The sequence below is a fragment of the Penaeus chinensis genome, chromosome 4 (genome assembly GCF_019202785.1).
Source record: "Penaeus chinensis breed Huanghai No. 1 chromosome 4, ASM1920278v2, whole genome shotgun sequence".
NCBI classification, from domain to species: domain Eukaryota; kingdom Metazoa; phylum Arthropoda; class Malacostraca; order Decapoda; family Penaeidae; genus Penaeus; species Penaeus chinensis.
This window is the reverse complement of record NC_061822.1, coordinates 16,084,475-16,095,742: the sequence shown is the minus strand read 5'-3', so window position 1 is coordinate 16,095,742 and position 11,268 is coordinate 16,084,475. Positions and strand designations below refer to the sequence as shown.

At 46.0% G+C, this 11,268-nt stretch overlaps 1 protein-coding gene across 2 annotated transcripts in view; it reads right to left on the bottom strand.

Moving 5' to 3' along the window:
* The window catches only part of LOC125024913 (rap1 GTPase-activating protein 1-like), a 711,333-nt gene that overhangs the window by 16,188 nt on the left and 683,877 nt on the right, over window positions 1-11,268 (bottom strand). The window lies entirely within an intron of this gene.

Below are 11,268 nucleotides of genomic sequence, written 5' to 3'. Positions count from 1 at the left end.
TAATACATGCTGATAGCCATCAATATCGTGGTGTCACGACAGGCCAATATGGTGCGGGTACCTTCATATGATGTCGCACGTATTTACACTAGAGCCACGCCGGCAGAACGACCCCAGTCCTTTGAATTTGTAAAACCCTCCATTATCTCGAATTCGGAGTTAAAAAAGACGTTGCCAGAGAAAGAGAGATAGATAGATAGATAGATAGATAGATAGATAGATAGAGAGAGGGAGAGGGAGAGGGGGGGAGAGAGAGAGAGAGAGAGAGAGAGAGAGAGAGAGAGAGAGAGAGAGAGAGAGAGAGAGAGAGAGAGAGAGAGAGAGAGAGAGAGAGAGAGAGAGAGAGAGAGAGACGTACAAAAAAATAAATAAATAATATCAATTATCTAATTAGACTCTGTCTTGACTGTGGTGGGAAACGGTAAGGCGGTGGAAGACAATGCCCTCTTCCATGCCGGGGTGTCTTCCGTCTGCCATATTTCACGCGACGACTCCGCTGTCACGGCGCCAGTCAGCCGTGTCAGCGTTCCACGTCGCAGGACAAGGAGGGAGGAGGGGCTGTGAAGTCAATCGTGGTCCATTCCGAAATAAACTTTTGACTTCGAAATCGGTTAAGTTTCCGATAAGCTCTGGAGCGGAAAAAACAACAACGCCGGCTGACACTTTGCTACTGTTCGCGAACTCTCTTTTCGACGATGTGAAAACTTTTTAAACTTTAAATAGTATTATTTTTTCTCTGTTAATGCTCGTGTTGATGTAGATACACACATGTGCATAATTGCTGTTCAATAGAACCGGCAGGATACAGACAACGTCGAAAATGCTATACCCTGAACATGGGAAGGTTAAAAAAGGGCAATGCAAGGAGGGAGAGAGAGGGAGAGAGAGAGAGAGAGAGAGAGAGAGAGAGAGAGAGAGAGAGAGAGAGAGAGAGAGAGAGAGAGAGAGAGAGAGAGAGAGAGAGAGAGAGAGGCATAATTCTCCTACAGGCGGGGCGGAAAGAGGGAATGAGAAAGACGAAAGACGAAGCGTAGGATAATGGAAGCAGCTCCCACGGTGATCATTGTAACGCAGCATCACTCACGCCTGCATAATATTTCCCAGGTTGCTGCCCCACCAACGCCGTCATTACGTCTCTCACACCCGCAGCTCCGGATGTGCGGTCTGGTATTCACACTCTCACGTCTCTCTGTCTGTCTGTCTCCCTCTCTCTGTCTGTCTTTCAAAAATATACAGACATAAAGATACAGACACAGGCAGACAAACACAAATACACACACACAGCGAATCAACAGTAAGCTCTCATGTTGTCATTGTCAATGCGCGTAACCCAGCCCGCACTGCCGTCCCCAGGGAAGGGTGGAGAGGATGACATGGGCATAGGTCACAAGGGTGAGCTGGGGTCACGGGAGGTCACTCGGGGGGTTACTGGGGTTATGAGCAGGAATTCTGATTATCAGGTACGCCCAATTCTCCACCAGTATTTATGGATATACTTGATTAAAGAAAAAATATTGAACACTGAAATACACAAATAATACAAAATGAACCGAGTGCATCACGCATTTTATCTCTATGTGACCAGGCGGGCGTGTGAACCCTCCCCCAAAGGTCAAACAAATTAGTCAAGCCTAATTATTATGAAGACCCAGTAATTGCCTGGGAGTCAGTCACTTCCTAAGCATATAGGCCTAGATCATTTCAACGCCTCTACGCAGTAAAGTACCCGATGTCCCGCGAACAAAAATGAGCGAATAAATAAAATAAATTAATTAATTACAATTCATTAATTAAACAAAAAATAATCTCATCGAATTCAGTCTTCTTCAATATCAAAATAAAACAAAAAACTTCCCTCGAACAAAAGAACATTCCAAAGCAATCCAGAAGCCCTCATCCAACCGGCAGAGGGTAGGGTGGAGGGGGGAGGAGAAAGGGGAGGAGAGAGAGAGAAAAGAGGGAGAAGGGAGCGGGGAGACAGGGGAGAGGGGAAGGTGACCCGCACTCTCGGCTTGAACCAAACCCCACCCACGCCCACCCACGACCCACCCACGCCCACTGCCCCTACCTCGTCCCCTGTTGACAGATGAGAGATAATAATGCCCCCACGGCCCTGCCCTCATCTCATACGCACCTCGCGCGGCTTTTGGTTTCATGTCCAGTGTCCGGGAGGGTCTTCATGTCAGGCATTCTTTTATTTTCTCTTATTTTCCTCTTTTTGTCTACAACAATCTTGATTAGGAGTGACGTAAGATAGTTAGATAATCATAATGAGGAAGTACGAGAAGGAAAATAACGAAAAAGCAAAGTAATTGTGTGAATAGATAAGCGAATATGCACAGACGAATATGGACGAGTAATAAACAGAAAAGAAAAGAAAAATCTAAGACACCTCTATATCATTCATCACTGCCTGCAATACAAAGGCATATTTTAAAACCCTAAATAAAACGAAGGTCCAGAAATAAAGAGACGGTTTCGAACGAGTGGTCAAAAGCGCGGGAAACAAACATGGCCTCTCGAGTTAAGGTTATTCCTCGCCGTTTATACCCAGTAATTTGTAATTACAGGTGATGTAAACGTCAAAGGCCTTGGGGGAGGGAAAAGGTTATCATTACCTTTTCACCACACGCTGATGACCTTCGTACGTAAAGGAGTGATATATGAGATACACTTGGGAAATAACAGATTTTCCTACAGCGAGATGAGGGCAAGGGCAACGAGGGCCATCCTATTCAATTACTGTAAATTATGATCAGCTAATTACGGTTCTATGGGGACAGTCAGATTAATTAATCGCATTGAAAATCTTTCCTCCTTATCATCATCAACAAGCCTTAACGAAAACTGCACACTAGCTGTTCCCGACCAATATGCTGCAGAAGGAAGACACAGACAGTCTTTTGTCTTTCTCTCTCTCGCTCTCTCTCTCTTTGTGAAAAGGTCACACCGATTCCTTTGACAAAAGCACCGAGTCATGGCCGCTGGTGTTTGCCCCGTCTATTGTCAACTCTTACACCCTTACACCCTTCCACGGCTGACCCTTCGACCCCGTGCAGGCGATGACGCATAGGAAAGTCGATTTGAAAGAGAAGGGGGCTTCGCATAGACCTAAAAGTAATGAACTATGTCGAAGACGCGAACAAAGGAGTGCCAAGGAGAGAATACGAGAGAAAGTGAGTCAGAGAGAACATATCTGGGAAAGGCTGGGCACTATACCCTGCCTCTTGTCCCCCTCTCCCTCCCTGCCTGCTCTCTCCGCCCTTCCCGACTTGCATCTTCCCTACTGACCTACCTGCTTTTACCGCTCGCTAAACCGCCGTCTACTTTCTCAAATTCCACGGGACTGGACGTGGCTGCGTGTAAATGTGCACAAGCGCGTGAGTGTGTTCGCAGATGTTAACCCTGTTGGCAGCTTTCGTCTATGGGAGGAATGAGAGAGAGAGAGAGAGAGAGAGAGAGAGAGAGAGAGAGAGAGAGAGAGAGAGAGAGAGAGAGAGAGAGAGAGAGAGAGAGAGAGAGAGAGAGAGAGAGAGAGAGAGAGAGAGAGAGAGAGAGAGAGAGAGAGAGAGAGGGGGGGGGGGGAGAAATGGAAGGGGGAGGAAAAGGAGAATTGAAGTAATAGAATCTTCACGGAATTTCTTGAAACAGACGAGAGAGAGAAAAAAGGAAGCTGGGTCTTAATAAAAAGAATAAAGAGAGAGAAAAAGAAAACGAAAGAAAGAAAGGAAGATAAAAAAAGACAACTACAGAAAAAATAAAGAAACCGAGATGATATAAAGAAAAAAAAAAAACAGAGGGAGGGAAAAAGTAGAGACGAGAAAAACGAAACCCGAGGATGCCATAAAAGAAACGAGAAAACAAAGAAAGAAACCGGATAAAAGAGCACTCCAAAGGGCACGGCCAAAGAAGAGCTTCCAGACACCAGAAGGCAACTCATTAAGTTCCTTTAAACGGGGCGATTATTCTTACTAATTACGCGGCAGACATTCCCATGAGAGATGAGGAGGGGGAAGAGGGAGGGGAGGGAGAGAGAGAGAGAGAGAGAGAGAGAGAGAGAGAGAGAGAGAGAGAGAGAGAGAGAGAGAGAGAGAGAGAGAGAGAGAGAGAGAGAGGGAAAGAGAGAGAGAGAGAGAGAAGAGAGAGAGAGAAAGAGAGAGAGAGAGAGAGAGAGAGAGAGAGAGAGAGAGAGAGAGAGAGAGAGAGAGAGAGAGAGAGAGAGAGAGATGAAGGAGAAGGAGGAAGAAGAAGGAAAGGGAAGGAGAGGAGGGAATTAATAATAGAAGCTTCACGGAATTTCTTGAAATGGACGAAAGAGGGAGAAGAAAAAGGAAGCTGGTTGTTAAGAGAAAACCAAACCGCAATTTTCCCTTCCCCTGACGGAATGACGAGAGTAATAAAACAATAAAGGAATACCTGGGGATAAAACTTTACCTTTTTCCCCTTGCTATTAGACCCAAAGAGAGAGGCCAGTAATAACGGTAATGAGAGGAAAGAAGAAACGAAGGAGAGATAGAAGCCGTAAAAAAAAAAAAAAATTATGACGGAGAAATGGAGAAATCGGAAATCGGAAGAAACTAAGAAAAAAGAAAGGAATTGGAGGATTAAATTTAAAAAAAAAAAAGATAAGGCAAAGGAACGCTATAGATTACAAAATGGAAGGAACAAGATTTAGAAATGAACGAACAAAAATATAATAATGATAATAAGAGATGAAGATGATAATGATAAACACGATAATAACAATAGCAACGCCATTTACAACAATAAAGAAGAGAGAGAAGGCAAAATAACTAAGGCAAAGGAAAGACGAAGGAAAAAAAAAAACGCTGGCTTGCACTCTGTGATTTCCAGGACGCCAAACTGCCCGCGTGAGATCGATCCTCCAGACTTGATTACGAGGAAAGGATGAGGAGAGAGAGCGAAAATAAAGCTCACTAATAAAAAGACCAACATTCTGGCATAGATAATGTAATAGATGGACAGATAGACTGGGAGAGAGAGAGAGAGAGAGAGAGAGAGAGAGAGAGAGAGAGAGAGAGAGAGAGAGAGAGAGAGAGAGAGAGAGAGAGAGAGAGAGAGAGAGAGAGAGAGAGAGAAAGAGAGAAGAGAGAGAGAGAGAGAGAGAGAGAGAGAGAGAGAGAGAGAGAGAGAGAGAGAGAGAGAGAGAGAGAGAGAGAGAGAGAGAGAGAGAGAGAGAGAGAGAGAGATAAAGAGAGATAAAGAGAGATAAAGAGAGATCAAGAGAGATAGATAGATAGATAGATAGATAGAGAGAGAGAGAGAGAGAGAGAGAGAGAGAGAGAGAGAGAGAGAGAGAGAGAGAGAGACGCTGGTTTGTAGTTCCTTGAGAAATGTAAACGAAATGACTCTCGCTTATAAAAATCCGGACAGAAACTTCTTCACAACGTTATCTGAATCTGGCAATATGGCAAATCAACGGGCCCTGCATGGTGATGATAAACATTGGGAGAACAATAATGAATACTCGGGAGAAGTGGAGAGACAGAGAGGGTTATTAGCTCAATCTTCCAGACTACGAACGGTAACTGTTTTGCCGTGGAGATAAAACAGCCGTCACGGAACACAGGTGAACGGCAGATGTTTAACGAGCAACGGTGAGTGTGGTTGTTACGTGACGGGGAAGGGGTAGGGGAGGGAGATGGAAGGGGAGAGGGAGGGGGGGGGGCGGAGGGAAGGGGAAAGGGAGAGGGGGAGGAGGGAAGGGGAAAGGGAGAGGGGCCACGGAAAGGGAGAGGGAAGGGAGATGGGGTAGAGATGGGGGAGGGGGAGGGCAGAGTTTCGTGGAATGAGGAAAAGTAAGGAGAGAGGCAGATGGCAGGTAAGACTAGGAGAGGGAAAGAGAGAGAAAAAAGGAAGAGAGGAGGGAGGATATGAAATGGGAATAGAGGAGAAAGGAGAGGGGAAGAAGGAGAAATATGGAGGGGGGAAGAGGGGGGGAGGGTCGTCAAAGCGGGTAATGTACAGGTCATTAGTGCGAAGTCGTAACGCCTGCTGCTTAATGGTCACTGAAGTTGAAGGTCATGGGTGGGGGGGAGTGTGGTGGTGGGGGGGGGGGTGAAAAGAGATGTAATAAACCTCATTATCACAGTGGCCATTACAAAAAAAGTTCATATCTATTTCGGAGGAGGAGACCGCGTGGAAAGCAAGGTCGTGCTCAATGGAGGTTCAAAACGTTCCAAACTTGCTCTAACTTCATCCCGGATACTAACTTCTTGCTAACTCGCCTTTATTAGATCCTAACAAACATCGCGCGCGAACCTTCTTCCAGGTATCTGAGCCGAAGAGATAAGAAGAAAGAAAAGGAAGAAGAAGGAAGTCAAAAACAAAAAAAAGAGAGGAAGATTTTGAAAACAAATAAACAAACAAACAAAAATAGCAATAGACACACTCCCCTGATTAAGCACATTCTCAACATCGCAAGACATTTACAGGGGCCTACACAGCGTACACACTGACCGCTTGAGCACTCGTGTGTTACGAAGTCTCAGCGGGGAAGCAAAAAAAAAAAAGTATTCCGAGGCTACACACATTGAAATAATAACGGGTATATTCTACACGTGGCGATAAAAATTCTACGAATAGCATCGGCAGAATAACCATCATCTTTATATATCTATCCATCTATGTATCCATCTGTGTATCTATCTAAAAAAAAAAAAAAATAGAGGATAAGCATCATCTCTTATTATCTATTCGTCTATATATCAGTCAATTTATCTATCTAAAAATACATAGACACATTCCCTCACACAAATCCTAGTCTCCTCACAGAAATACGAAAATCCCATCCTACGGCCTCCTCCTCCTCCTCCCCCCACCCCTTCACCCCCCCCCCCTTAAAAGGCTCCGCACACCCTCGGCAGGAGACTCCGGGGCACCACCAGACGGCGCCCCTGACTGCCTCCGGGTGCCATCCACGAGACCCCGTTATAGGAAGTGGCAAGTGTGACAAATGCCCGGCGCGCTGCCATGACCAACGGTACCTCTGGGGCGGATTAGGGGCGGAATTAGGGGGGGAGGGGTGATGGGGGAGGGGAGAGGGGTAGCAAGGAAAGGGGGGAGAGAGGGAAAGGAAGGAAGGGGGTTGTGGGGCAAGGGGGGGGGAAGAAGGAAGGAAGGAGAGGGTAGGAGAGGGCGAGACGGGGGAATGAAAGGAGAAGGGAGGAGGGGGAAAGAAAGATGGGGAAGAAGGGGAAGGAAGGAAAAGGGGGAGAAGGGGGGAAAAGAGGAGAGGGGAGGGGTAATGGTAAAGTTATCTTGCTGAGTTGCATGAAAAGTTCTTTTAATTTCCTTCCCGTTAATCATTCTAAGAGCACTTTTTTTTTAAAAACTATTACCAGTATCATATCAATATTACTAATATCATCATAACATAATAACTGTTATGTGTTCTATTAATTCATGTGTCAAAATAAATTATTGAAAGTTTCTTCGTTTGTCTACCCCTCCCTCCTTCCTCCCTTCCTAGTCTCTCTCCCTCCCTCCCTCCCTCCTTCCTTCCCTCCTTTCCGACCTGTTTACCTTCCCGGGCGGGCCCTCTGCATGGCCTTGAACCCCCGCAGTTCATTTATCGAACAAGTGCCCATCATCCTCCATTAAAATCCTGGCGCAGGTGTTGTGGTTCTATATATAAATATATCCCGACTACTTAGAAACAGCTGTGTAAACGCGCGCGCGAGTATATACAAGATCGCCTGGTGATAAATGACGAGCTATGATTTGTTCCTTGGGATTAGTCTATTTCAGAAGCACTAACGCTGAACGATAACGGATTCAATATTTTTTTTTCATTTACATTTTTGAGAAGATAACATGAAAAAAAAAACGGAAAAAAACAAAGCAGAATAGTCCAAACAGTAAAATGAACACACAACAAATATACAGAGTCTTAATAGTATGTTACACAGCTCTTCTTCCATCACTTCTCCCCCTTCTCCCTACCCCGTTTCCTGCCCCCCCCCTCCCTCCCTCCCTCCCTCCCTCCCTCCCTCCCTCCCTCCCTCCCTCTCTCTCCTCTAGACCTCCTGGCACCAGCGTCTTTGGTTTCCTCGGCAAAAAGACCCGAGGTGGAAGTGATCCCTGGGACTCGCCATGCAAGGATGTTATTCCAATTTGCTTTAGTGTCCCCTTTCACGCGGGACAAGTATTGCGACGAGCGTAAAACATTTTAGTTTTTGCTTTCTCGCCCGCGTTTTTCTTCTTCCTTGTATTCGTTTTCATACGTCGTACCTTTTCTTCCGGTATCACTTGCTATAGTATACAATTTTGGTCTCCGTCAAACTGTTCACGAATTCGTAGCAAAAAGAAAGAAAGAGAAAAAAACAACATAATAACAAAATAAAGGCAGACACAATGTTATAAAGTATCATGTCTGTTATTACAAGAATTTCCAAGAAACTAAGTGCGCCAGTGTGCTAGGGAGGATAACAATTTACCGCTCGCACTGATTCTCAAAAAACTGCAGAGCCATAGTAATATATAACTAAAAGCGTTTACATGTTTCCTAAAGGAAGAGGAGAGAAGAGAAGAGAAAAGAGAAGAGAGAAGGAGATAAGGGAAAAAAGGAGAAAGGGGGGGAAGGGGGGGAAGGGGAGGGAGGGAGGGAGGGAGGGAGGGAGGGAGGGAGAGAAGGAGAGAGAGAGAGTTGATTAATATAAAGATCAGAGATCGAATATCGCATTTGTCCAAGGTCGTAACAGAGTCCTTAATAGCGCCAAGTCTCCTCTTCCGTTCTTTTTATGGATCATGTGTCATCGTGAGCTTAGCTGTTGCTTCTTATGAGAGAGAGAGAGAGAGAGAGAGAGAGAGAGAGAGAGAGAGAGAGAGAGAGAGAGAGAGAGAGAGAGAGAGAGAGAGAGAGAGACGGGGGAGGGGAGGAGGGAAGGAGGGAAGAGAGAAAGACAGTCAGTCAGAAAGACAAACAGACAGACGGACACAAGACTGAAAACGCTCTGACACACGTTCATGATTTCCTACGGTTATCTACAGGAGCCCGAGTGACAAAGTGGCCAACCGCCCGGGAGGCAGAATCGGCCCTTTCTTAGCAAATGTCCGACCTTGGGAGACAATGCACGTCTCTCTCCCGATAGCTTGCCCTTCCACTCTCCTTGTCGACTTTATAACCGTGCCAGGAAGCGGCTTCCGATAACAGCTGATTTCAGGGAACTCTCAGTCACGTCCCGCCTGTTCTGGAATTTTCAGCACTGATAGACGGGGGAGAGGAAGAGAGAGAGATAGAGAGAGAGAGAGAGAGAGAGAGAGAGAGAGAGAGAGAGAGAGAGAGAGAGAGAGAGAGAGAGAGAGAGAGAGAGAGAGAGAGAGGAGACAAGAAAGTGATACTGATGGACGGGAAATAAAAGACGAGTCCCGTTATCAAAGTCTCGGTTCATTTTCAATTAAAATATGACGAAAAAAAAACAAAAAAACACGGAGAGTCGTATTAATGTGAAATAACAGAGAAATGTCATTAGGAAATATATGGTTAATATAAGACGCTGCAGGAAGATGCGATGCATGGCTAGGAATGGTATATGTTAGTCAAGATAAGTGAGGAAAACGAAGAGGAGGAGGAGGAGGAGGAGGAGGAGGTGAAGGAGGGAGAAGAGGGAGAAAAGCAGGGAAGAAAGTGAAGAAAATGAAGAAAAAGATGAAGAAGAAGAAGAAGAAGAGTGAGGAGAGGGAAACTTGATTTGAAAAGTTGAAACTCAGATGCCCTGCCAAAGTGCCCTCGGTGACATCGGCAACGTCCACCCCACCCCCCTCGCCGGCCGTTCCATCACAAGACCTCTCCTGCCGCGCCGTCAGCAGCACAGGAGACGAATGCCGCTTCGCCCAGCCTTTTCATTTAAGTCGTGACCCACTTCGGATGACCCAGTTTCCCGCCATCACAGGACAGGGAAACTGTGTTAGGCCACTTTAAGTCCTCCCGCAGAGCGCACATGCAAGCCCGCCAGTGCATTTCCTCTTTCCTCGTCGCTGAAATATTTATTCCACGCATATAAAACAATGCAAGCTCCGGGGGGTAGGTGGATGTTGCAGGAGTGGCAAGCGCATGAAAATCTACATATTTTATAGGGAGAGCCCCCCCCCTCCCCCTTCTCCCTCTCTCTCCATTTCCCACATCCTGACGTAGTAATCCTGACATGACCTGGATTTGAGCAAGGACTACCCCCCACCCCCTTCCTCTCACAACAACCCCCCGCCCCCCTTCCACCAGCAGGCACAATTGACTGTGGCCTCTGCTCCCCCCCCCCCCCCCTTGTAGACTTTATCACGACTTACCCTCAATCCGCTGGCCTCCGGGCCGCGCGCGAAAAAATCAACACCATCTTTCCGTCACTCATTATTCTATCTATATGATGCGCATCTCGTCTTCATTATCCCTTTCTCTAATTTTCGTCACCATTATAATCATCAGCATTGGCTCTTATGGTCCTACTTGCCCACACCCACTCCAGTCTGCCTGTCACGTGCGCGGCGAAACAACACGATCTCGGTTTTCATCTATCTGCTTTATCGCTGACCGGTATATGCTCCCGGCCGAAGGCAGTGCCGACGCGACCTCTTTTCTCTAATGTGTCATCGTTATTTCTTTTTGCATTTCTTGAGACTGCAATGGAAGCAAGTCTAACTAGAGATCCTGGAGGAAATCGGCGCATTAGCATTATCATCTCATCAACTATTGCGTAACAGATATGAAGAAATGTCTCTTTCCGTAATGTTCCCGAAAGTGGAAAAAAAATCCCCTGAAGTCATCTCAGGTGACCAGTGCCAACGATTACCCACGCATGCCCTTGACCCAGTGCCAGGATGGGGAAAGGAGCGATGACCCACTTCCCATTATCCTTTTTCATATCCCTCCGCCTATCTGTCAGCAAGGCCATAATTACTTCTTTTAATTACTCGGTTAATGACCAGGGCAGCGTTTGGCAACCTGCATACGCGTCGCGGGGAATGGCTTCCTCCAATAATACTCTTGAATCTATTTTTTTTTTTCATATCTGCTCCTCGAACTCTATTTATTTCTTTTTTTCTTTTAGAGAGTTTCCAGCGACTGAATTGAGGACAGTAAAAATGAAAATTTTCCGAGCAGGCTAGCTAAACGGATTTCAAACGATGACACAATTCAATGAAAGCAATAGAGGTAATTTGCAGCATCACTTACGAGAGAAAGATTGCCTTCATTTGGCTTGCAATCGACTGTCCTCCTTTCGTAAGTGATTCCAGTTCCGTTCCAAGATAAAG